Below are 22,897 nucleotides of genomic sequence, written 5' to 3'. Positions count from 1 at the left end.
AAGAAGTCCAGGCTGAGAAATACAGGGAAGAATTAGACATGTCTGAGTTGGCATTTCCCTACCAGGGCTAGGGGAAAGTTCAGCTGAAGAGGCAGCAAATGGGAGAGTCACATGGATTGGAGCCAGGTTTTCCCCATGCTCCCAGCCCTTCTGCAACCCAAACCAGGCAAAGGGGACATATCCTGACCACGGGAACCACACTATGGAGAATGGTCATTATGGAGATTAAGGCCATTCCATTATGGAGAATGTCCTTATCCAGCATAGAGCTGGAAGAATTGTTCCTTCATCTTGCTGGGCAGGCTGGAACAAGCAGCCCAACAGATTGCCATGGCCTGGGGCGACTGAGTCCCTCCTGGGTGACCTGGAAGGTGCAGCCTCCATGGTCATTCACAGACTGTAGCAACTTTAAAAACTACCAGCAAACCTCAGGGATAGCTGCAGTTCCTGACAAATACCCCTCTCTCCTGTGCCAAGGAGATCCTGACACAAAAAAAAAAAAAAAAAAAAAAAAAGGCTTGGCACACTGAACTGAGGGCTTCCCTTCAATTAAATCAATGCTGGCAGGCACGATGAGCATGTCTGAGGGCAGACATGGGGCTGGCATCACACAGCAGTGATGTGTTGGATCTCAGCAGTGAGGGGAGCTGACACCTCCCTGCACAAAGGGTTAAAATTATGTCACCTCATGCATGAAGAGGGGGCCCAGCATGGTGCCAAAATACAGCTGCCTGCTGCCAGCCTGAAGCTGTCCCACATAAGGGACCCAACTCCTGCTTGGCCAAGTCACTACAGAAGTGGGCCTGCAGGAAGATAACCCATCACAGCTCCTCATGGGACATAAGGAGGTGATTTTCACTTAGGATAACATTGGTTGTGACTCATCTGCCAAAACTGGAGTAGTGACATTTCTGGGTTTCAGTACATGGAGCAGACCAGAAGCTCTTCTCTTGCTACCGCATCAGAAATGGAAATTGAAAAAACCTGAAAAATCCCAAGAACTGCTACCTTACAGTCACATCCACAGACCTGAGGTCTCACACACAGCTGGAGCCAGGCTGAGTTGCCCTCCAAATCTTGTGGAGAGGGGTTGAGCAAGAAGCCGAACTGCCATGACCTTCCCAGTGGCCTTGCTTTGTGATGAAGTAAATACAATCTCCTTGAGGACTGCATGATGCTGCCACAGTTAGTGCTTTGTCTGCTTCTTTCCAAGCCTCTACTTCTTTAGCTGTTTAATGCTTTGATGGCAAGCCAATAGAATCACTCCCAGGTTCTAGAGGGAGAAAAGAGATCAAAAACAAGAAGCAGAAGTCCATGACAGTTTAAACAGATCTCAGCAGGACTGAGTTAGACCTTAGACTTGTCTTAGCAGCAAGTCCAGCCTTCCTATTTTCCCTAGTGCTTCTTACAGGTCTGAGCTTGGAACTCTGAAGGCAGGTGAAAATGAAAGGAGGATGTGGATCTGTAACTCGAACAGAAAGAAGAAGTCAATAAAGTCTACAGAGTTTTATTAAATAAGCTCTAGGTCAGTCCAAATTCTGCATCTTGTATGTGTTTGAATAACACCATTTCCTTCAACAAAACTGTATGAGACATAAAAGAACACTGATAGTTTTACTTGACTGAGGGTGGGGAAACACTAAGACTAAGCAGCGATCAGATAATTTTCTAGTCACTGAGCAACTAATTAAGACACAGGTAAAAGGGATAAACTCTTACTGAAGCAGTTTGTTGGCAGGTGGATGCACTTGCAGCCGGCTCTGTACTGGTGGGTATATCCTGAGGGACCTGACACCACACTCATACCACTACAAACCCACTGATTTTGGTGATCCAGGTGGAATCTCTGGGGATTACCTTGTGCAATCACCTGCTCACAGCAGGGCTTGCCTCAGAGATGCAACTGCAGACAGCCTGATCCCACTGTTCAGTTTTTCTACAGAGTTTTGGTAATTAGAGAAGAAGAGGGGAAGAAGCAGGAAGCAATTCCCAATCCAGCCATCAGGCTTCAGAGACTTTCAGGTAGTTGGTTCATCACCCTGGAAGGGATGTGATGGAAGGTTCATGCTGCACCAGCCATTTCCTGCTGAGCTGCTGCCAGTGCAGTCAGAGCTGCGAAAACCCCACCACCGCAGTGTTGCAAATCTGGGTCAGCATCTTGAGGTTCCCTGTGGAAACAAATGTTTCCTGCCCCCCTCTGTCCTGGCTCTGGCCAGGGTGTGCACTGGCATCATCTTTTCTCTGTATCCCCTCATCTAATGAGGATTTCCATCCACTACCCTTCACCCATGCACCGTACCCACCTATCATTTTTTGGACTTGGTTCCCAAATTCATTCCAAGCCCCCAGCAGGCACAGAGCAGGCATTTTTAGCCGATGAAATGCAAAGGAAAATTCACATGGAACAACAAGCCTTGCAGCTGGCATCTCAAGTGAACAAAATCAGGGCATGCTCCAGATTTGCTGCGACTGCCCTGAGAAAGGTTTTTCAAAAGCCACTGTTGTGCGAGTGCTTCTGCTGCACTGTGCTCATGAAAGTCTTCTCCTAATCTCCAGTGAATATTTGCCCTAGGGCCCTCAGCCCATGTCTTAAAATTGACATGAGACTGGAAGTCTCTGATAAAAGAAGATGCGAGACAGTGGCAGCCAAAGATATCAAAGGTCAAAGTTGAAATACATTGTGGATCCAAACAGATTTAGCCTGCTCATTTTTAGCTGCTTCCCATTAGTGCACCACACTTCCCCCTAAGTATTACAGACAGAAAGTAAGTGCAGGCTGCACTATCCATGTGGCAAGGTCCAAAACAGAGTGGAGACTCCACTGCAGCCACACCTCTCCTGCAACAGCCTTGGGTAGGATATTCAGAGGATCTCAGTGGATCCACAGAGGCATCCCTGCTCCCATCCCTTGAGTTTTGTGGCTCCATTGCATTTTCTCCAAATAATGGCATTTTCCTCACACAAAGGTCAGAGGGATCATTTATATCTAAACCATCTGAGAGTCAACAAAAGCCTTGAAATCTTTATTCTAAACTTTCAGTGGGCTCATAGTTTAATTTTCAGGTCACAGTCCTTTCCATCTCTTGTCTCCCTGCTCTGAATCAGAAACACCAGTTACACAGCCAACCACCTCCCTGCTGTTCCAGGCTGCATCCTTTCCCAACTGGGAAACACAAATGGCCATCCTTTGGTCCTGCTGGGTTAATTTAGGCTAGATAGGAACAGGATTGGAAGCAATTCAAGGGAAAATTGTATCTCGTTCCCCACTGTCTCAGAGAAAATGTCCTCCGAAGTCAGCACTTCAGATGAAAAAAAGGGAGACGTAGAACAGACTTCCACTTAAATCAGAGTGGCAAGTAAATGTTCAGAGAAGTTTCATAGCAAGGTAATAGCAGACAGAGATCAAGAGCTGCACACAAAAAGTGATTTTTTTATTCCCCTTGGGTTCAGGGATGTGGGCTGTACCACAGCTAGCAGCTCCATTCCCAGTTTTGTCTCATGAAAGTGAGTCCCAAAGTCTGACTTGGGGTGCTGGCTCCTAAGCAAAATCAATTCTTTAAGTTCATTAGGCACAGCCTTATCTAGAGTTTGGAGAACTTATTTGCTCCAAATGAAAAGCTTTTTTAATGTTACATGAACTAAAACATTATTTTAAGGAGTATTTAATTTTGTAGAAAATAGCCTCACAAAAAGAGGAAACCAAAACCTGCACTAAATTTCTGCACAGCCTGCAAAGCCTCATTTCCTATTTCCTAACAAAAATGCTACCATGAAGCAGTTTCAAATTTTTAATACCCTGCAAAAGTGTTAACAGTTACTGGCCATATGCAATTCAAAAGAATCTCATCTGATAATTCTGAGTCATCAAAACTGTAGCAAAAATCCTGAAAAAGCAGGCATTTTGCAAGACTATAATTATTCTGCCCCTTAAGTAAACCATATTAACAGGAAGAATCAAGGTGGCCCCACAATAGCCTGCTGCATGGAAGTCAATCAGAAGGAGCTAATTTCGGATCCAGTGTTCCTGAAACATTTTGCTGGAAATACTCATAGAGCCATTTTAAAAAGGCTTTTTTTGAGGAGCCGCTTGTCAGTTTAACCCACGTTTGAGGTTATTATTTGCCAAGCTGAGGAGTAGAGCCAGCTTGCACACAGCAGAGGGGTAGTGAAGTGGAGGGCTCTCATGCAAGACAAGTCCAGATGAGACTTCCAAATCAATTTGAAAGGCCTGCCTGAATATATTTTCCTTCTTTACTTGGGAACTGCTAAAAGACAATCAACAGCGACATGGCCCTTTGTTTTAGATTATTTGGGGGTGAGGATAAACATTGTTCTTAGCACAAAAATCCATCCAAGCAGAACATGTTTGAAACAATCCCAAGGACTAAAACTATTTTTATTAACAAGTTGCAGTACTTCATTCTTCCTTTGTGCCTGTTGGATGACATTAGCAAGACAGTAGCTCATGGCAGGGCAACAATCTAAGCACCATGGATATTTAAAATCTTTCCCCTACTAGCAAAGCTGAGTAACTTTGTTACTTATGGCAAAAATTTTAAAAAGCCTCATAAGTGAAACAGAGGATAAAATTTTCCTAAGCTTTTTGGTCTGGAAATATTATTTTTCAGACCCTGGTATCTGGCACAGGTCAGAGCGAGAAATGATGTTGTTTCAGGGACACATTCAACTCCAGCCTTTCCAACTCTGTGTCATGATAAACCTAAAAAATCCAATTTTTAAGTTTTTCCCTTAGCTAGAAATTATTTTAAAATAAATCAATTCAAAAGTGCAGAAATACCTCACATCTACAACACCATAATATGAATGCTGTTGCCTTTGTTAGGTTTTAATGTTAACATTCCTTTCAACTTAAATCAACCAAGTGAAAAGCAATCGGAGTACTGCTGGTTGAAACAAAATGCCTTCCTCTTGTCACATCAATCCAGTGTGGCACCACTCAGAACAAGCTGAAGATGCCCAAAGCAGCCGTGTGTCTCCCCCTTCTACCCCCAGTGAACTCAATGCTAGTGCAAGCCCACAACATGTTATTTTTTGACAGACTCCATTTTCCAATGCAAATGGGGTTTGGAGAAAAGCTCTGAGCCATCTCTGGGGAAAACAGTTGCAAAGGCTCTGTGCTGAGGCACACGAACACACAGGCTGAGCTGAGTGCTCTCCTGTCAAAAAACAGGCACAAATTCAGCGCAAGACGGCACAAAAGACATTTTACCAGGGGTGCAATGACCTCTTCCTTGCTTTTAGTATCCTTGTGTAATAATTTCATACTCAGATTGCAAGGGCTTTTATTTTCCCTTCTCTGTGCTCCAGGCAGTGCAGATTCTACCGCAATGTACACATTAAACAGTCGCTGGCAGTACTCTATAATCACCCAGGAATGCAATGGATGTCACATGGGGCTTTGCTCAATACAGCTGTTCACTGGCCCAGATGAACAATAAACATTTGAATTATGGCAAATGTTCTTTGAGGGAGAAAGTTTGTTATTAGTGTAAATACAAAAGGACTCTTGGAATGGCCCAACAACTTCAGCTTCACTTCAGGAGTGCCCAAAGTTATGAAGCTGGAGAATACAGAAGTTGAAAACCAAGATATTATTTTCTTGTTATTCAAGCAGTGAGAATTCATTTAAAAATATCTGTATGACCTCAGGGGAGTCACAACCACAGAACCCAGAAGATTAAAGAAAATAAGCTTAAAATACCTTCCTGAAAGAGTCATGCATTTCTTTCTTGATTGTAAGAAGTGATGGGTAAACCTAAAAAGGTCCAGAGGTTTGGATACTCCTCCAGACAGCTGATGCCTTGTTAACATCTCCCTCAGGGAACACTTCTGCTCACGTTTATTAGGAACAAGGAAGCTGGTAAGGTTCAAGGTCATGCCTTTGCACTGCCAATCTGAGTCCTTCACTACCTGCTCCTACACAAATAATTGAGTCTCCAAATCCAACACCAATAGCAACAATGTTGGCCAAACCACAGAAGAAGTAAAAAGCTGCAAAGAGCCCATAGAAAGTTGTTCAGATTATATTTTCTATGGGCAGAGAGTTCTTTGAGAGATTAAAACCATAAAGTAACAAAACAGAAGAAAATACAAGCTGGAGGCTTTCTCTGAGAGTGCAGTTTCCCCCATCAGAGATATTCTTCCTGTTATGCCAGACTACTCATAGCTGACTGCATTTGCACAGCAACCAGCCAGCAACTTCTTTTTTTTTTTAATTTATATTTGCTTTGAATTACATGTTTTCCGGTGTCAGCTTTAGAGGAAGATAAAACCTAGCTGCAGCAACAACTTTTAAATCAGCTATCATCTCTGCTTCAGTCAACAGAAACCTTAATTAAAGCATTGGGTTACAGGGGTCCTAGTTACCATATAACTAGCAACATCTTCAAATATTTGGATTGTAAACAATCTTCATAACTTGGAGACAGGCATCATCTTTCCTACTTCACATTGAAGGCTTTGCAGGCATTTTGTAGAGGTCTGGCAACAGGGAATGACAGAAGGAAGTACTGATAAAATGCTGCAGCTCAGCAATAAGGTAGTACAGGGAAAATACAGTAGATATGTTATGGTTTGTGATCTCTTCTTTTCCTTGCTTTGAGAAAAAACTCTAGGATCTTTGCATTTACATTATCCCAGAGCTGGATTTGATGGTGCATCAAGGCATGAAGCTCCCTAATGCTCTAGTTGAAAGTACAAAAGGATGCTAATTTTACAGTACTTACTAGCCAGCTGCTTTCAGTAGTTTAGAGCTACTTCTTTATAAGTGATATTGTAAGCATCCTATTTACTCTTGCTCTTCACATTCAGGAGAAAGGACTTGCATATTAAAAAAAGAGCATTGGACATTAGAAGGATTTATGGAGGAAAAGAACAAGTGAAGAGATTCCTATTAGGTAGATGAAAAACATTAGATGTGCTAAATCAGTAGGTATTCTGATTAGCATGAAATAAGTATCTGCTCAATCTAAATAGGCTGAGCCTGCTAAAATACTCCACAGACCAGATGTAAAATGGTATTCAGATAGCCTAGTGAGTAACTTTAAATTCTTCCTCAATTCAAAGAAATAGAATTTTGTATATCTGTACCTTTCTGTGAGCATCAATTACAAATTATTTCTGCCCCATATTCCTCTACCACCAATCAAGAAATAGTCTGTTGTCTATAATCTAATACTAAAATACATGTCAAGCAGGACCCCTCACAGAAGAACAGACAGTGGATAATGGTAGACCTGGCTATCTTTAGAAATCCTGCCCTCATCCAAAACTATGAAATTGCCATATTTACCTATTCCAAAAAGCGCTCTGGTGTCTCTGGGTTTAGGTTTCACTTTAATGAAGCATTTCAGAACAGGAGAAGCATGCAAGTGTCATTGCTTTCCATGACCCAAACGAGAGTCAGTACCTGCCACCAATCCCTAGAGGAACATATATTTATGAGATCCCTGTCAGATCACAAGTTCATCAGGCTCACCAGAAAGCCTCTGCATGATAACAGGTCCTAGAGGAACCTCCTAATACTCACTCTAAGCCTCAGCTATAACCTTGATGTCTCCTCCATCTTTCACTTCTCTTGAGAGATGAGTCCAGCAGGCTCTCTGCTATGGTCATCAACTCCCAAAAATGACACTTAGGGATGTCACCTCCTCCCCTAGCCTTTGAGCATTAACTGTATTTTTATAGCAGCTGGCCCAGAAGGGGAGACTCAGCTCCTTTCTCAGCCCACCTCATGCCTTCTCATGAGGTATTTAAATGCCAAACAGCCAGATTAGAAAGAGAGTTGGTGACGAGCAAAAGAGAAACAATAACAGCTCTGCAGCTCTCCCTCTGGAGTAAAAAATCCACTGTTCATGGGACTGGACAGAAAGAGGGAGAAAACAAGCACTGAGGGGGCATCAGTCTAGAGCCTGGTCAGGCTGGACTAGTCCCTGCTTCTGAGGCTGTGTTTGGGTTTTAATCAATAAGCACTCAATGTTAATTGTATAAACAGCCACTGAAGGAGCTCCAATCTGGGCCAATGCCTAAGAGAATTCTATTAAAATGCAACAGACATTGCCTCATTAAGAACTGCACAGCACAAAATGTCCTATTTTGCAGAGCTAAGCATGAGACACCTTTGTCTTGTCTTGGAAGGTTTTTAAAGGGTTATGGTATCATATTCACCTCAGAGGAGGGGTTTTCACTGACTCACCAAAGCAGGATCAGGTCATTATGGCAATAGATCTTGCTAAACACAGAGACACATCCCCCACTCTGGAGTACCCAGCACTCTGCCGTGCTTACAGCACACTGCTTTGGCCCACAGGGCAGCCAAATGTTTGGAATATTGTTATTCTTCTGGCATCCCAAAGCCACACACCACACCACTTAAAGCACCACCCTGAAGCACTTCACATTTATTTGCTTCTGTGCTCCCTACAACAGGTATATTCCTGTTTGGAGTTTTGGTTTGGTTTTTTTGTGGGCTGCATTTCTAAATCCTTAATCTCTGCATTGGTTAAAGAAGCAAGAATATATTGTGTGTTCAAAGCAGTGTGGATATAGCTAGGAAGGCCCCCTCCTCTAATTAAAACCACCCATTTACTTCTTGAGTACAGAGAAACATAACACAGCAGGAAACAACTGTCATATCAAATACCCCCTTAAGGTAATTGTGGTTAAATACTGACTTTTTAATGGTAACATACTTATAGGGGTTTGGCAACAGATGCAAAAATAAATAATCACTTTTTCTGGAGGGCTACCAAAATGGCAGGTTTCCCAAGTCAATCAGTTCTTCCAGGGACTGGAAATGTAGAAAGCAATTTAATGCTGCAAGGAATATGACAATCTATTTATAATGGCACAGTATGAGAGGCTGAGAGGAGAAACTGCAGCTGTTGTATAAGGATTATAACTGACTGATTGTTTCTAACAAAATGTATTGCTATATCAGAAGGAAGTACAAGTTTAGCTGCCTGGCTGATTTTCTTTCCCTTGTACAGGTGTGGTGCCAGCTTTAATGAAATCAGGCATCAAGACTAAAAACACTGCTTTTGATCTCCCCCGTGACACTCCAGGGTAGCCTTTGCCAACTCTCTTGGGGATTCACTGCATCAGAACCCATCCAGCCTTTGTTAAAGTGAAGAGAAAAGCTAGCCCAGATTCAGAAGACCCCATGGGAGCATCACAAGGGATATAGAGCATCCCTTAGTGTTAAATAATAGTGCTCTGTCTTCAGTTCTTGAAAAAGCTTTGCTTCCTGTTTCATATTTATTTCTTTCCCAGATTCCATATGTATTTCTATGGCTGTTAAATAACAGTCCCTCCATCTGGCTGCTTGCCAGAACAGAACAGTAAATGATTCCTGCATTCTATGTACAGCACATTACACATGTCAGATGTTACAATGACTATTATGTTTAGGATCAAGGACACAAAAAACAGCAAACAGCAAAATTATCAGAGCACCCAAAGCTGCCCACTTTGAACAAACCATGATCCAGAAGCTGGACCGCCCCCAAGGACTCTTAGGTTCATACTGTGCTTTTCACCCTGGTTTGACAGGACCAAGGACTACAGCAGTAGCAGTACAAGACTTCTTTAGTAATGTATACAAGGCCTGATAACCTTTGTAAAAAACTAAAACAGAAAACAGGCTTAGCAAAACATGCTTTTCTCAAATATGATGCTAAGCATGATCTCGCTGTTAATATAAGCAAGGGGACTTTTTGCTTGTTAATGTGGTTAACCACAGTGCAGGGTGTAGCTCATCTCCAAAATCTGTGCTCATGCTTTCCCTGCAAGAAGATAATCCAAGCTGGATGATTTCTTTCCTACACCCTTATCTATTACACAGTCAGCTAAAATCTGGGAGACAGAGAGATGAGAAACTTCCTGCATGTAAATCGCTCTATCTTACACCCTTGGAGCAGGCATTTTCCATGGCTGTTGGGTGGAAACAAACCTAGTCCTCAGTTTATGCATCCCACTACCCCAACTTCCTGAAATTCAGATACCAGCAGATACTTAGGAACCTTTGGGTCTCTTGATTACAAGGATGAAGGGCTCACAAAGACACCCAGACAATTAACATGTCTCCCACTGTTTTGTCTTTCCCCATCACCTCAGGATCATTCTCTGGTACATGAAGGTCTGATGTGCACACTCAGGCTGTTGCCAGAGTGGTTATTCCTGTGAGTTGTTTCCAGCTAGCGTGGTACATCTTGGATATATGACACTTCCACATGTATTTTTGCCCATCTGGAAGAACCCCCTGATTATTTGGCAAATTGGCTACAATGCCATCTAGTGACCCCCAGAGATGCCACCACACCAGGTGAGGGTCATCCCAACATTGAGACAAAGCCAAAGCAAACTGCAGCACATCACTAAGGACAAGATCAGGCACCTGGCTGCTGCAATCCAGCCACATGCAGCCCTTCGTTCCCACGCAGCTCTAGCACAGCAAGTCACCTACACACACTAACCTTGCGCCTGGAGGAAGTGGGGTTGGGGTTTTGTGCTGTTTGTAAAGAGGTTCATTGCTCTTTGAATCATACAGACAGCTGTAGCAATATGACTCTACCTGCTCTCCCAGCCCTGCCCAGTGCCACAGAGGGAAAATAATTTTTTGGGCAGCTAGGGCATGGGAATAAGATCTCTCAATAAACATACACAAAGTTCTAGCATTTCTACAACACCTTTCATCAGGGATCTTAAAGCATTTCAAAATACTAAACATTACCAGACCCCTGTAAAGTCTGGGGTAGTGAAGGGAAACTGGGAGAGAGCTCTTACAATGCCTTGTTTCAGCAGGCTGGTGTAAGAACCAGAAACCACGCAGGTAACCTGAGAAACAGTGTGTGGGGCTTCAGGGGATTTTTGCTTCCAGAAAGTTTCAATTTGCATCTTTCAAAACTTTCTCTTTCAAAACATCAATTTGAAGACAATTAAGATGATGTTCAGAGACAAAATCCTAGATCTGGTGTCGTCTGGAAGCCTCAAGTCAGACTCCATAGTTCTCCTGCATACGCTAAAGATCTACAACAATTGCTCAGTTATGCACATAGATGGTCTGAGCATACCAAGCAGTGATTTCAAGAAGCCAATGCAATTCTTCTTTACTCTTCAACACTGAAGAATGAATTCAAGTAGTGCTTTAAAACTGAAACTAATTTATGCCATTAAAAGATATCATTTTACCCCTTCTTATTAGTGCAATGAGGCCTTAGTACAATTAAAATTAGACCTAATAGGTTTTCAGTCACTAAATGAAAGACCTCAATGTTACCTACCCTTTGGCGTCATCTAAACTGCAAAACTTTGCTATATGACCCACCTCTATGCTATAAGTGTCCCAAGTATGTGGCATTTTCTCTCCTATCCCCTCTCAACAGCTTGGTTTCTATATGAAAGAAAACCAGAGGCCAAAGGCAGCTGCAGCATGTACCAGACAGGCTGACAGGGAACCTGCTCTGCATATCTGCTCCCCTCTTCAGCGAAGGCCCTCTGAGTCGTCGTGCCAGAACAGAAGCTCAAGTGCTCCAGTCCACCACAATATGTGGGAAGAAGGCATCACTCAAGGGGCATGAGAAGCACAAGCACACAGCAGGCGGGGATTGCTATAAGCAATCAAGGTGAATCCTGCTGGTTCTGGGAGCTAAGACAGAGTTCCCAAGCAATCCCTGCTCTGTGGTTCCCTCCCTAAATCGCATGCACCCCCACCCTTTCCCAATGCCAAAGGGCAGAAAGAAGGCTACATCTGAGATTCCATCCTCCCTGAAAATTTTTCCTGTGTAAGCTACTACCTTCAGGTACAGGATCATAGCAAAAAACTTCTGGCACAGCATCCTCTTTCTCCTTAAATCCCCACAAGACATCCTAGGTCCTCCTCTAAAGAGAAGCCAGCACATAGAACAAACTCTTCCATTGGGGTGAGTGGGTGCAATGGAAGCACAGAAATTTATGGCAGCAGACAAGTACCCTGTGGATTCAGGCATTCCTGGCAGCTCAAGGTATTGACAGCTCCCTTATGTAGTCATATCCTGCAGCTGCACCTCAGCAGCAGCTAAACCAGGTAGAGAGGAGGAACACTCCTTCTTAAGAAACCTAGAAGCACTCTGATGAGGAATGCCCATAGTGAGATGAAGGTTACTTCATTTTAGTAGCTGGATCCTGCACATATCTCTTCAATTGCAGTCCTTTTATTAGTCATATTTTCATAGACATCCAAAATCTAGCTACAAAGAACACTATACAATTCAGGCATGGAAAAAGTTAGTTCTTTGCGGTATTGCATTTTAGTTGAAAAGCCACTTCCTCTCTTCCACAGCAAAGCAAGAAAGCGTAGGCTTCAGTTTTATCAGTCATTGCATCTGTGCCTTCTTAACAAGTGTAAAGTCTGTGAGCCAAAAATATATCTTTCCCTCTTTGATATTCATGTAAATTTGAAACATGTATAGCTTCATTGGAGTTTACAATGCTAAAAATGATGAATGTTGGAATTTTGTTGGGTTTTTTTTCAAGAACAAATTGTTTCACAGAATAATATGCTTTCTCTTGAGAAGGCTCAGAAGTGACTTCTCAAGCTACACCAACAAACCATGTGGATTTTCAGTGAGCTGCTGCTCATGAATTCAGGGTGGGTTTCAAATGGGTAACCTGCTGTGGGATAACAGCATGGCTCTCTAGTGATAGGGGTCACTGGGGAAAAGGAAGCACTCACTGTTGCTCACCACCCTTCTGGCTAGTCCCTTCCAGTCACACCACAATCTGCTTTAACGATTATAAGAACAAACCTTTTCCTCTTCTGGCATTTGTTATTTCTTCCACTTCTTGTTATTACAGCAGAAACCCACAGGTATCTATTTTAGGGTTACACCCTGAATTTTCACTAGGAGATTAAAAAAGGTTGGCAGGGGAGACATATCTTTCTGTCCTTTAGTTCATGCCTAGACATTCAGGTATCTTAAAGAGGGACATTACTTTTTTAGTGTCTTTCCTCAGCTGAGCCAAGTGTAATTCTCAGTGTATTTCTGTGCCTATCCATAACTTCTTTATCTGCCTCTCTGCTTAGCTAGCTGTCTGGTTTGGTATTTCCAGTTTGTACTTAACCAGGGTGGACATTCCCCATTTGTCTTTCCCCATAGTCATATGCATCAGTCAGAGTCTTTTTTATTCTTTCTGCAGCAGATAGGGAAGAAATATAGATGGAGCCATGCTCACCAATAGAAGAAATCAACACCACACAAGAGGCTCTGGCTATATCAACCTTAAGATGTGGTAATAATTTGAAATAGAATGTAGGTCCATAAAGTATTAAAAAAACCCCAAGTAATAACATTGTGTACTTATGTAAGAAAAGTGTTGACCTCCTAAGTAGGAACAACAGTATGGTTTATAACAATATATCCCTGTGAGCTAAAGGCCTGGTTTTTATTATAGTTCACTTAAGTAATGAATAATTTCAGATGTAGAAAAGACAATTTACACAGATATTACACCCATTTTGGTAGCAGAACAGGAAACACTGCCCAGGTGACCTTCTTTAAGGATGAGATTTTCACATTCCTAAGCTGTTAATAACTGCTGTAATTGTTGAGGGTATTTAATTCATTGGTTTTAATAACGCATGAGAATAGCTGATGAACACTGCACCAGAATGTCACTACTATCACTTTCCCTCTGGCACCTCAGCTTCCTGGTGTTCAGGAAACAGTTTCAGCATTCCCATATGAGTTTTTCAATAAAAAATCTCAAATCTCTAGTCAGTCTAGAATATTATATTACTAATCTTTTTGAGAAACATCTTCCTTTACACATTGCACACCTACTAAGTAGAAGGCAAAACCATCCATCACAGGAATTAGTCTCCCACACAGCTGTCACTGGTAAGAAACAGAGATGCAGTGCTTCTCTCCCAATTTCCAGTCATTCCCATCTCTTGATACCCGACATGGAACACATTGTTGGATGACACCCTCCAACCCTCTTTGCCCCAGAATTTTGCCCTTACAGGCCTGATACACCAAAATCCTTGGCCTGTTTCTATGATTACAGTCTCTCTACCATGCTGCTGGTTTTTTATACTCACAGTTGTATTTTGTAGCAATACTTTGTATGAAGTTATTTTATATAAAAGGTTGAGCTCTGGGGAAAGCTTAAGCTATACCCCTCCAGGAATTACTGGGTTTGTTGGCTGTGAGGAGGAAAAAAATAAAAAAACAACCAAACGAAATTTTCAAACTTTTAAAAAACATTTTAAACAAATACAACTAATTAGAGTCTGATCAAAGCCAAGCGAAGCCCTCTGGAGCAGCTGCATTCCCTATATTTGTGAAAATCAGGCCATTTAAATAGTTATTTTAAAAAGAAGTATTGGAACTAAGCCAAAGCCCTTTGAAATCAATGGGATTTTATAATTACTTCAATGCAATTTGAATAATAGCTTTAGAAAATAACCTATTTTATTTAATTAATTGTTGCTGCTGACTGTCACAATATAGATTGAGACATTTTTCAGTTGCAAAATCTACACAGGGTGAATAAGCTCACACAGAATTGCTTAAGTTGAAAGAGACCTCTTGAGATCATCTAGCCCAAGCCCCCAGCTCAAGCAAGGCCAGCTACAGCAGGTTGCCTGAGACCGTGTCCTCTTGGGTTTGGAATATCTTGAAGGATGGAGACCCCATAACCCCTCTGGGCAACCTGTCCCAGTGTTTAAGTACCCTCACAGTTAAAAAAAAAAAGAAACACCAAGAAAAACAAAAAACCCCAAGCATTTACTGCTTTCCCCTTGTCCACCAAGGTAGTGATAACCTTGTAGAAGGCAAAATGGTTTGTCAAGGGTGATTTCATCTTTATAAATCGATCCATGCTGACAACTCCAAATAACTTCTTGTCCCTTCATGTGTTAGGAAATACATTCCAGGAAGTTTTTGTCCTTCACCTTCCCAGGCATCAAGGTGAAGATGATTAGCCTGCAGTTTCTCAGAGGTTCTTCCTGCCTTTCTTAATACAGAAGCTCTAAATGATCTTTAGGAGGCTCCTCCCAGTCATAATGACCATTTGACACAGTCAAAGATAATCAATGGCCTTGCAATGACATCAGCAAGGTCCCTCAGCTCTCAGGGGTGCATGTCCAGTGTGGTCAAGTGCTCCCTAGCCAGAGCCTAATTCACTGAGGGTAAGTCCCCCTTGTTCCAGACTTTTCCTATAGCCTCAGGGATGTGGGGTTCCCAAAAGCTAATTTTACTGGTTAAGTCTGAAGCAAAAATAACTGCTGCCCTTTTTAATTTTCTTTCTTTTCAGAATGGTCCCTTCTTGAGCTTGGAGGAGGTGATCCTTGAATAGGACCCAGGTCTCCTGGACCCCTTGTCTCTCCAAGGCCATGTCCTATGGGATTCTTCCAAGCAGCTCTCCTAGGCTGAAGTCTGCTATCCAGAAATCCAGGGCTACTTGTTGCCCTGCTCCCCCTTCTCAGAGTCTGAACTCCACCATCCCAGGGTTCTGCAGCCAAGGCTGAGTTTGACTTATGTTCTAGTCTAGTTCTTCCTTGTCAGTATCAGGTCCAGGAAACCCCCTTTCCCTGTTGGCTTATTAACTACTTGTGCCAGAAACGTCATCAGGATACCCCAGAAGTTTCCCAGGTTGCTGTGCCCCACTGTATAATTCCAACAGCTATCATGTGGGTCCCCCATAAGGACAAGGACCTGTGAACATGAGGCTTCTTTCATTTGTCTGAAAGCCTCATCTGTTTCTTCTTCCTAATAGGAGGTCCATAGCAGATACTCATTACAACAGCACCCATATCAGACTGCAAACTCCTGGCCCATTCCAAGGCAAAAGTTGTCCAAAATCTATTTACAAGTTTCTATAAGTAAAAAAGGATGATTTTTCTACTTAAAAAAAACCAACACCCCAAAAAGTACCAACTTGCAACTCCCCAACTGAGTGCACTCTTTCCCATTACAAAGGTACACTGGACAAGTTCATTGTGCCAGGTGAGCCTTCACTTTTGGAGTGGCATGCTGGCAACACACATTGTGATTACACACTCAAAGACTGCTTAACTCAAAGTCAAGGTTTTTGGCCTATCTGGCCTTTGATGAAAGTGAAATTACCAGTGATGCTGCAGGCCTGAACTAAATCCCACCAAAACGTTTCACTTTAGAAGATGGAGCAGTTTTGGAGAGGTACAGATAAATTGGAAAGGAGCTCTGGAGGCAGCCTGTGCAGAGCTGTGCAAGCACAAGTGTTGGCAGAGCTGGTGATTTTACAGTGGGTCCGGCATGTCCCAATGCATTGTCACTGTTGTCCATGGCACAGTGCTGGAGGATCCCATACACACAGTGAGCCATGCATCCTCTGAGGCCAACAGGAAAACATGCCTGGCCCTCCAGCCCTGAGAACAACCATGCAGGAGTTACAACCAGGGTCTGCAGAGATTCCAGACCACCAAGTCAAACCAGAGTGACAAGGCTGTTCTGAGGTCAAGCTAGAAAGTTGAGTCCAGGGGTAAGGACCTGGCCCTCAATCAACAGGGCACCTGGCCAGGTGCAAGAGCAGGCTACAGAGGTACTCCCAAGCAAAGGGAGTGGATGCCTCTAAGGATAGGGAACAAATCCATGTTCACCTGCCTGGAAAGGTCAGGGCCATCCACCCCCAGGAGGAGGCAGGCAATCCAGAAACATCTGGATATAAGAGAGCCTTCCTATTTGTTCCTTCCTATTTGAGGCAGCATTTTGCAGAACAAAATCATGGAATCATTCAGGCTGGAAAAGACCTCTGAGATCACCAAATCCAACCATAAACCTAAGACTGCCAAGTTCACCAGAAAAGCCTAAAAATACGCTTGCCACAAGGGAAAATTGCTATTTTCCTTCTATTTTGACACAGTGAGATCCATCTCAGGTCTTGTTTCTCTGCTTCTCAGCCTCTCCTTTACTTCACAAGGCTATTTCCTGTTGCTCTAATAATAGATCACGCTGTAATTCTCATGACTAACACATAATTCTTGATGCAATCCAGGTCCTACCTCTGCTTGTCTGGAGTTCAATCTTGACTGTCTGGCAATTGCTGAAAATGAAACTCAGGCAGAAACTAAGCCATGCTTGACTGAGCATAGAATTTATTCTTCATCTCCCTGTTACTATTACATACGGCTCAATTATCATCTGCCTCTTTCAGGAATCTCGAAATGCACAATGATAGATATTACTGAGACCTTACAAGACACAGGATCATCCTGTGCCTGAATCCAATGCTCTTCCTTTAGTTTCTTGTTCCACTCCTGTATGAGAGTCCACTATTTTTCACAAATCTGAATTACTTCAAGTCCCAGTTGGCTTATTTTCCTGAATACTGGTGCCTTGGTTAAAGACCCACCATACTGGTGCCTTGGTTAAAGACTCTACAGATAATTTGAATATAATGTTTTCTTTGGCATGTTCTCTGAGACTTCAGTCTGCCCATTTGATCAGCATTTTTAAAGATTTGAATGTTATTTTACTGCATCATTATTAGGACATTTGAGAGGTAAGAGTTCCACTGCTTTCTCCAGCCAGGAGGAAGTGTGATTTGTGCAGTTCAGCAATTACACAATGACCTTTCAGCAGGTGGAAAAGAAAGGGCAAGTAGAAGGCTGCATCACAGCTACATGCTTTTTATAAGGTCATACACACTATATAAAATCTGTCTACCCATTTACAGATAACATATAGTATGAAATATCAACACATAAAAATTGCATTGATTCTCTCCTTGCCAGCCCTCTTGTTTATGTAAAGATTTCACAAGGACATCTGTATTTTGGAAAGTGCTTTCAGGCACTTCTGGCAAATATGCTGCAAATATGGAAATTGATTGATTTATTGATCTTGTTGTGAGACTGGTGCTAATAAAACTCACTGGTAAGCTATCAAGAGGCATAAAACAATGCCATCTCTGTCCTTTTCCCAAGAGGCAGAAGCACTTTCCCTGACTCTTTGCAGTACATAATTTGCAAGTCTTAAGGTCACAGTGGGTAAGTCTCCATCACCCATTGCTGTCTACCCTTGTCTATCTTGCTGCCTGCTGTCTAACCAGCAGTGATGAAAGCAGGTAGTCAGAGTGTGGAGGTTCACCAGCAAAAGCATGTCTCGTGTGTACTGAGGCTACACAAAAACAAGGTATGATCCCAATGGTTTGGAAGTGGCCCTTCCTGCCAGGCAGTTTTGGCTGCAGTGTCCATGAAATGGTGGAGTTCTGGATGCTTACGGCAGCAAGAATAGTGCACAGCAAGCAGGACTCCATACTTCAGGAGAGTAGATTGCAGCCTCACTAAGGACTCCCTTGGTAAAAATCTTGGGGTAAAACCCATGATGGAAGAGGGGTTGGATGAAAAGTAGGTTGATATCCAAGGATCACTTCCTCCAAGCTCAGGAGGAGCCCAAAAGAGAAGAAGTCAGAGAAAACCAATAGGAGGGTAGATGAATGAGGAGCTCCTGGACAAATTCAAGTGCAAAAAGGAAGCCTACAGAGGGTGGAAGCAAGGAGGGGCAGCTTGGGAGAAATACAGAGAAACTGTCCAAGCAATTAGGTTAGGAAAGCTAAAGCCCTTCTAGAATCAAATCTGGCCAGGGATCTCAAAAGCAACACGAAAAACTTCTCTAGGTACATCTATGATTAAATGAAGTCTAGGGGAAATGAAAGCCATCTCCAGAAGAAAAAAGGAGACCTAGTTATCTAGAATAATGGAGAGGGCTGAGGTAACAACTTTTTTTGCCTCGGCCTTCACCAGCAAGTGCTCCAGCCACACCAGCCAAGTCACAGAAGGCAAAGATGGGGACTGCAAGAACAAAGAGCCACTCATTGGAGGAGAAGATCAGGTTCAAGAACATCTAAGGGACCTTAAGAGGGATGGAGGAAGGAACACAAGTCCATGGAGTCTAATGAGACAAATGTGTGGATCCTGCAGGAACTGGCAAATGAAGTGGCTAAGCTACTATTGATCATAGTTGAGAAGTCGCAACAGTCCAGTGAAGCTCCCACTGATAAGAAAAAAAATGTAACTAGTCCCTTTTTAAAATAGGGAAAAAAGGAAGGCCCAGGGAATTACAGGCCAGTCTCAGTGCCCAGCAAGCTCATGGAGCAGATCCTCCTGGAAACTCCGGAGGCACATTGAAAATAAGAAAGTCTTTAGTGACAGCCAACACAGCTTTGCTGAGGGCACTTTGTGCCTGGGAAATTTGGTGACTTTGTATTATGGAGCTACAGCATTGGTGGATAAGAGAAGAGAAACTGACATCATCCACCCGGACTTGTGAGACATGGATGTGATGGATGAACCATTCAGTGGAAAAGGAATTGGCTGGATGATCAGACAGAGTTATGATCAACAGCTTGGTATCCAAGTGGAGACCAGTGACCAGTGATGTTCCTCAGGAGTTGGAATTGTAACCAGCAGTGTTTAATGACTCTATCAGTGACATGGAGAACGGGTTTAATGACACCAGGCCATGCAGTGTGGTCAACACGTGGGAGGGAAGGGATGCTATCCAGAGAGACCTTGAGAGCTGAAGAGGAGGGCCTGTGTGAGCCTCGTGACATTCAACAAGGCCAAGGACCAGATCCTGCACCTGGGTTGGGGTAATGCCAAGCACAAATACAGCCAGGATAGAGAATGGATGGAGAGCAGCCCTGAGGAGGACTTGGGGGTGTTGGTTGGTAAGAAGCTCAGCATGACCTGGCAAGGTGGGCTCACCGCCCAGAAAGCCAAACAAGTCCAGGGCTTGCATCAAAAGAGGTGGGACCAGCAGGTTAAGGGACGGGATTCTCCCCCTCTACTGTGCTCTCATGAGACCCCACCCAGCGTGCTGTGTCCAGCTCTGGGGCCTCAACATAAGAACAATGTAGAGCTATTGGAATGAGTGCAGAGAAGGGTGATAGAGAGACCCAGAGGTATGGAGCACCTCTCCTGTGCAGACAGGCTGAGAGTTGGGGTTGCTCAGCCTGGAGCAGAGAAGGCTTCAGGGAGACTTAGAGCACCTTCCAGTCCCTGATGGAGCCTACAAGAAACCTGTAGAGGGACTTACAAGGGCAAGTAGCGATAGGATAAGGGGGAATGGCTTTAAATTGAAAGAGAGCAGGTTCAGGTGAGATACTAGGAGAGAACTCTTGACTGTGAAGGTGCCAAGTTGTCCAGAGAAGCTGTGGAAACCCCATTCCTGGAAGAGTTCAAGGCCAGCTTGGATGGGGCTCTAAGCAACCCCATCTAATGGAAGATACCTCTGCCAATGGCAGAGGGTTGGAACTAGGTGATCTTTAAAGTCTTTCCCATCTCAAACCATTCTATTATCATAAATCACTGCTGTTTACTCTTTAATTTCCCTGTCTATACACTCAAAAGTTTCATTTGACTTTCTGCCATGTTACCAGATTGGAGCTTGTATTCACTTACCCCTTATATCCTTTTAAGGGTTACTACTTTCCACAATACTATTAGTCATTCTGTTAGGTTTGTCTGCATTTCTCTGTGTTCATTACTTTGCAAATGACTGCAAAAACATTCTTTGTTTCATTGGGGCACACTAAAAAGGTAATTCATGCTATGCAGTGTAGCTGAAAAATCCTTAGCATAATTCACCAGTACTAGTCAGAAAAATAATTTTGAACTGGAATATAGAGTTTCTGTAACTGAAATGTTTTGGAAAATCAGCTTGATTCCAACAAACTTGTAAGAGCACAATATTGTGGAAATGAGAACCACAGGTTTTGGAGGGGGCTTCGTCCCTGCTTTCCTGCATGAGAAATGTAAAAAGTTATTAATTTAATTTCAATCCAGAGTGTTCCAGCCATGAGGATCTAGAACAAATTTTGAAGTCCTAGTCCTCTGTAAAAAAGGATCACTTTTCTCCAGAGCTCCATCACTTGCCCCTCTATCAATCTCTGTGCCATCTGCAGCTTCTCCCCAGCAAACTGGAAAAGCCATTGTTTATATGGAAACTAACATAAGGAATATCTCCAACATCGTTTTAATCTGTTTTGAATGTAATTTAGCAGCTGGTGACAAGGAGCTGAGCCAGCTCAAGAAGCTCAGCCAACACTGTGGACCATCAGCAAGTGATGACGCTTGTTTCCAGAATGAGAAATCCTACACTATTTGTTTCTGTTTGCCCTTCTGCTTGTGCCTGCTCATTAAGATTCCTGAAAGTGGTGTCAGTTAGTCTTGTATTCCAGTGTAGCTGGTGTGATAATATTTAAAGTTATAAATCAATCTATTGTTCAGTCACGCTTAGTGTCAAGTCTACCAGTATCTCAAGATTCAGGAAAGAAAACAGCAGCTAACTTTTTATTTTCAAATAAAATCCTTGTCAGAGCCATTCTGAATTCTCCTAGCTTGAAGAAAGATGCTAATCAGGCACGTGTTTTGACACACATAACTGTATCACCTAGGGGATGGCATAAGGATCAGACCAGGCCATGAATAACTAATCCCTCATCACTGCTTCCAGCTAAAGTGTATTCTGTGGGGCAGAAAAACTGATTTTGTAAGGTATTGTGGAACTCTTTTTCCTCTTCCTTTCTCTATTACCTATTAGCATATTTCCTCCCTTTTACCACTTGATCAACATGGAGCAGAAAACAATCTGCAAAGGAGTAACAATGAGAAACCCTCCTCTACTCCACTTAGACTAACATGAGCAGGACATACTTAGGTGGTGATTGTTCAGTATGTGAGAGCCCAAAAAGACCCCATGGAGTGAGTTGTCACTAGCAGTAAGGCTGCCAATTTGCAAAATAATCCTTCTCCAAATGAAAATGAGGCTCAGGATAACCATGGCTAACCACAATTTTGTCAGAGACCTGCATATGCTGGTATCACTGCTCACTCTCAGATGGCAAAGGGTACCAGAATTTCCAGGGTTATGTATTTCAAATATTGGCTTTTGGAGCTTCTGGTGGCCTTCCACTACACATTTATGTATGAGTGCACAATAGGGCCACCAGCATATTCCTGGATCTCATGAATGCCCTAGTTCCCATTTCACTGAGAGAGCATTAGAAAGTGAATCCAAAAATCAGTCAAAGGCAAAAGAACCCTAAAATGGTCTTTCCAAGCAGGCCCGAAACAAAAAGATTAAAGAAACAGTTATCTAAGAATGACAAAAACTACACATTAAAATTTCTAATTCCTTTGGATCTGACAAGAAAAATACTTAACACAGATGTATTTGTGCACACATCTTAACCTCCTCTCCTCCACAGAGTCTTTAACAAAGCCCAAGATGCACATAAGTTTTTATTCTGCTTTTAGACTTGAGTTCCACACCTCAGCTCTGCCCACCAGGGAGCACTGATCCAGTGCTCAGGTCCTGGGACCACGAGGAGCAGCCAGGAGTTGAGTCCTGAGCAAATGGTTCTTCAAGATACATGTTTATTCACATAAAACTTTGTGCTGGCTGGAAAACTGCAGCCCTCTGCTCCCCTAAGTACCTCAACCAGTATTTTAAGCAGCGTTGCTACCAGAGCTGGTTTATGGACCATCTTTGTAGAGGAGGGAAGAACCCCAGAAACATGTGCAGAAGGTGGGAACGTGGCAGAAGGGAGACAAATATTTGTAAATAGTTTCATTCATCAGCCAGGAGATATGAAACAGGAGCTATGCCAGTTCCCTCTTCATAAGTGTTTTCAAATAACACTTGTCTCACTCCCTGTCACCTCCCAGACCAGAAAGTAAGAGCATTATCTCATCACTCCTTCACATAAGCTGAATCCATGCTCTGCAATAACACTGCCACCTCTCATGTATTCCAAGACTGTGGGGTTTTTTCAATACTTAAACTTTAATCTCTTCCATTTCCCTTGAAAGACCAGAAGGAGGACTTGTCAGCAACCCACTGTGCATGAAAGA

Source organism: Ammospiza nelsoni, chromosome 3 (genome assembly GCF_027579445.1).
Source record: "Ammospiza nelsoni isolate bAmmNel1 chromosome 3, bAmmNel1.pri, whole genome shotgun sequence".
Classification (NCBI taxonomy): Eukaryota; Metazoa; Chordata; class Aves; order Passeriformes; family Passerellidae; genus Ammospiza; species Ammospiza nelsoni.
Note: the sequence above shows the minus strand (reverse complement) of the source record.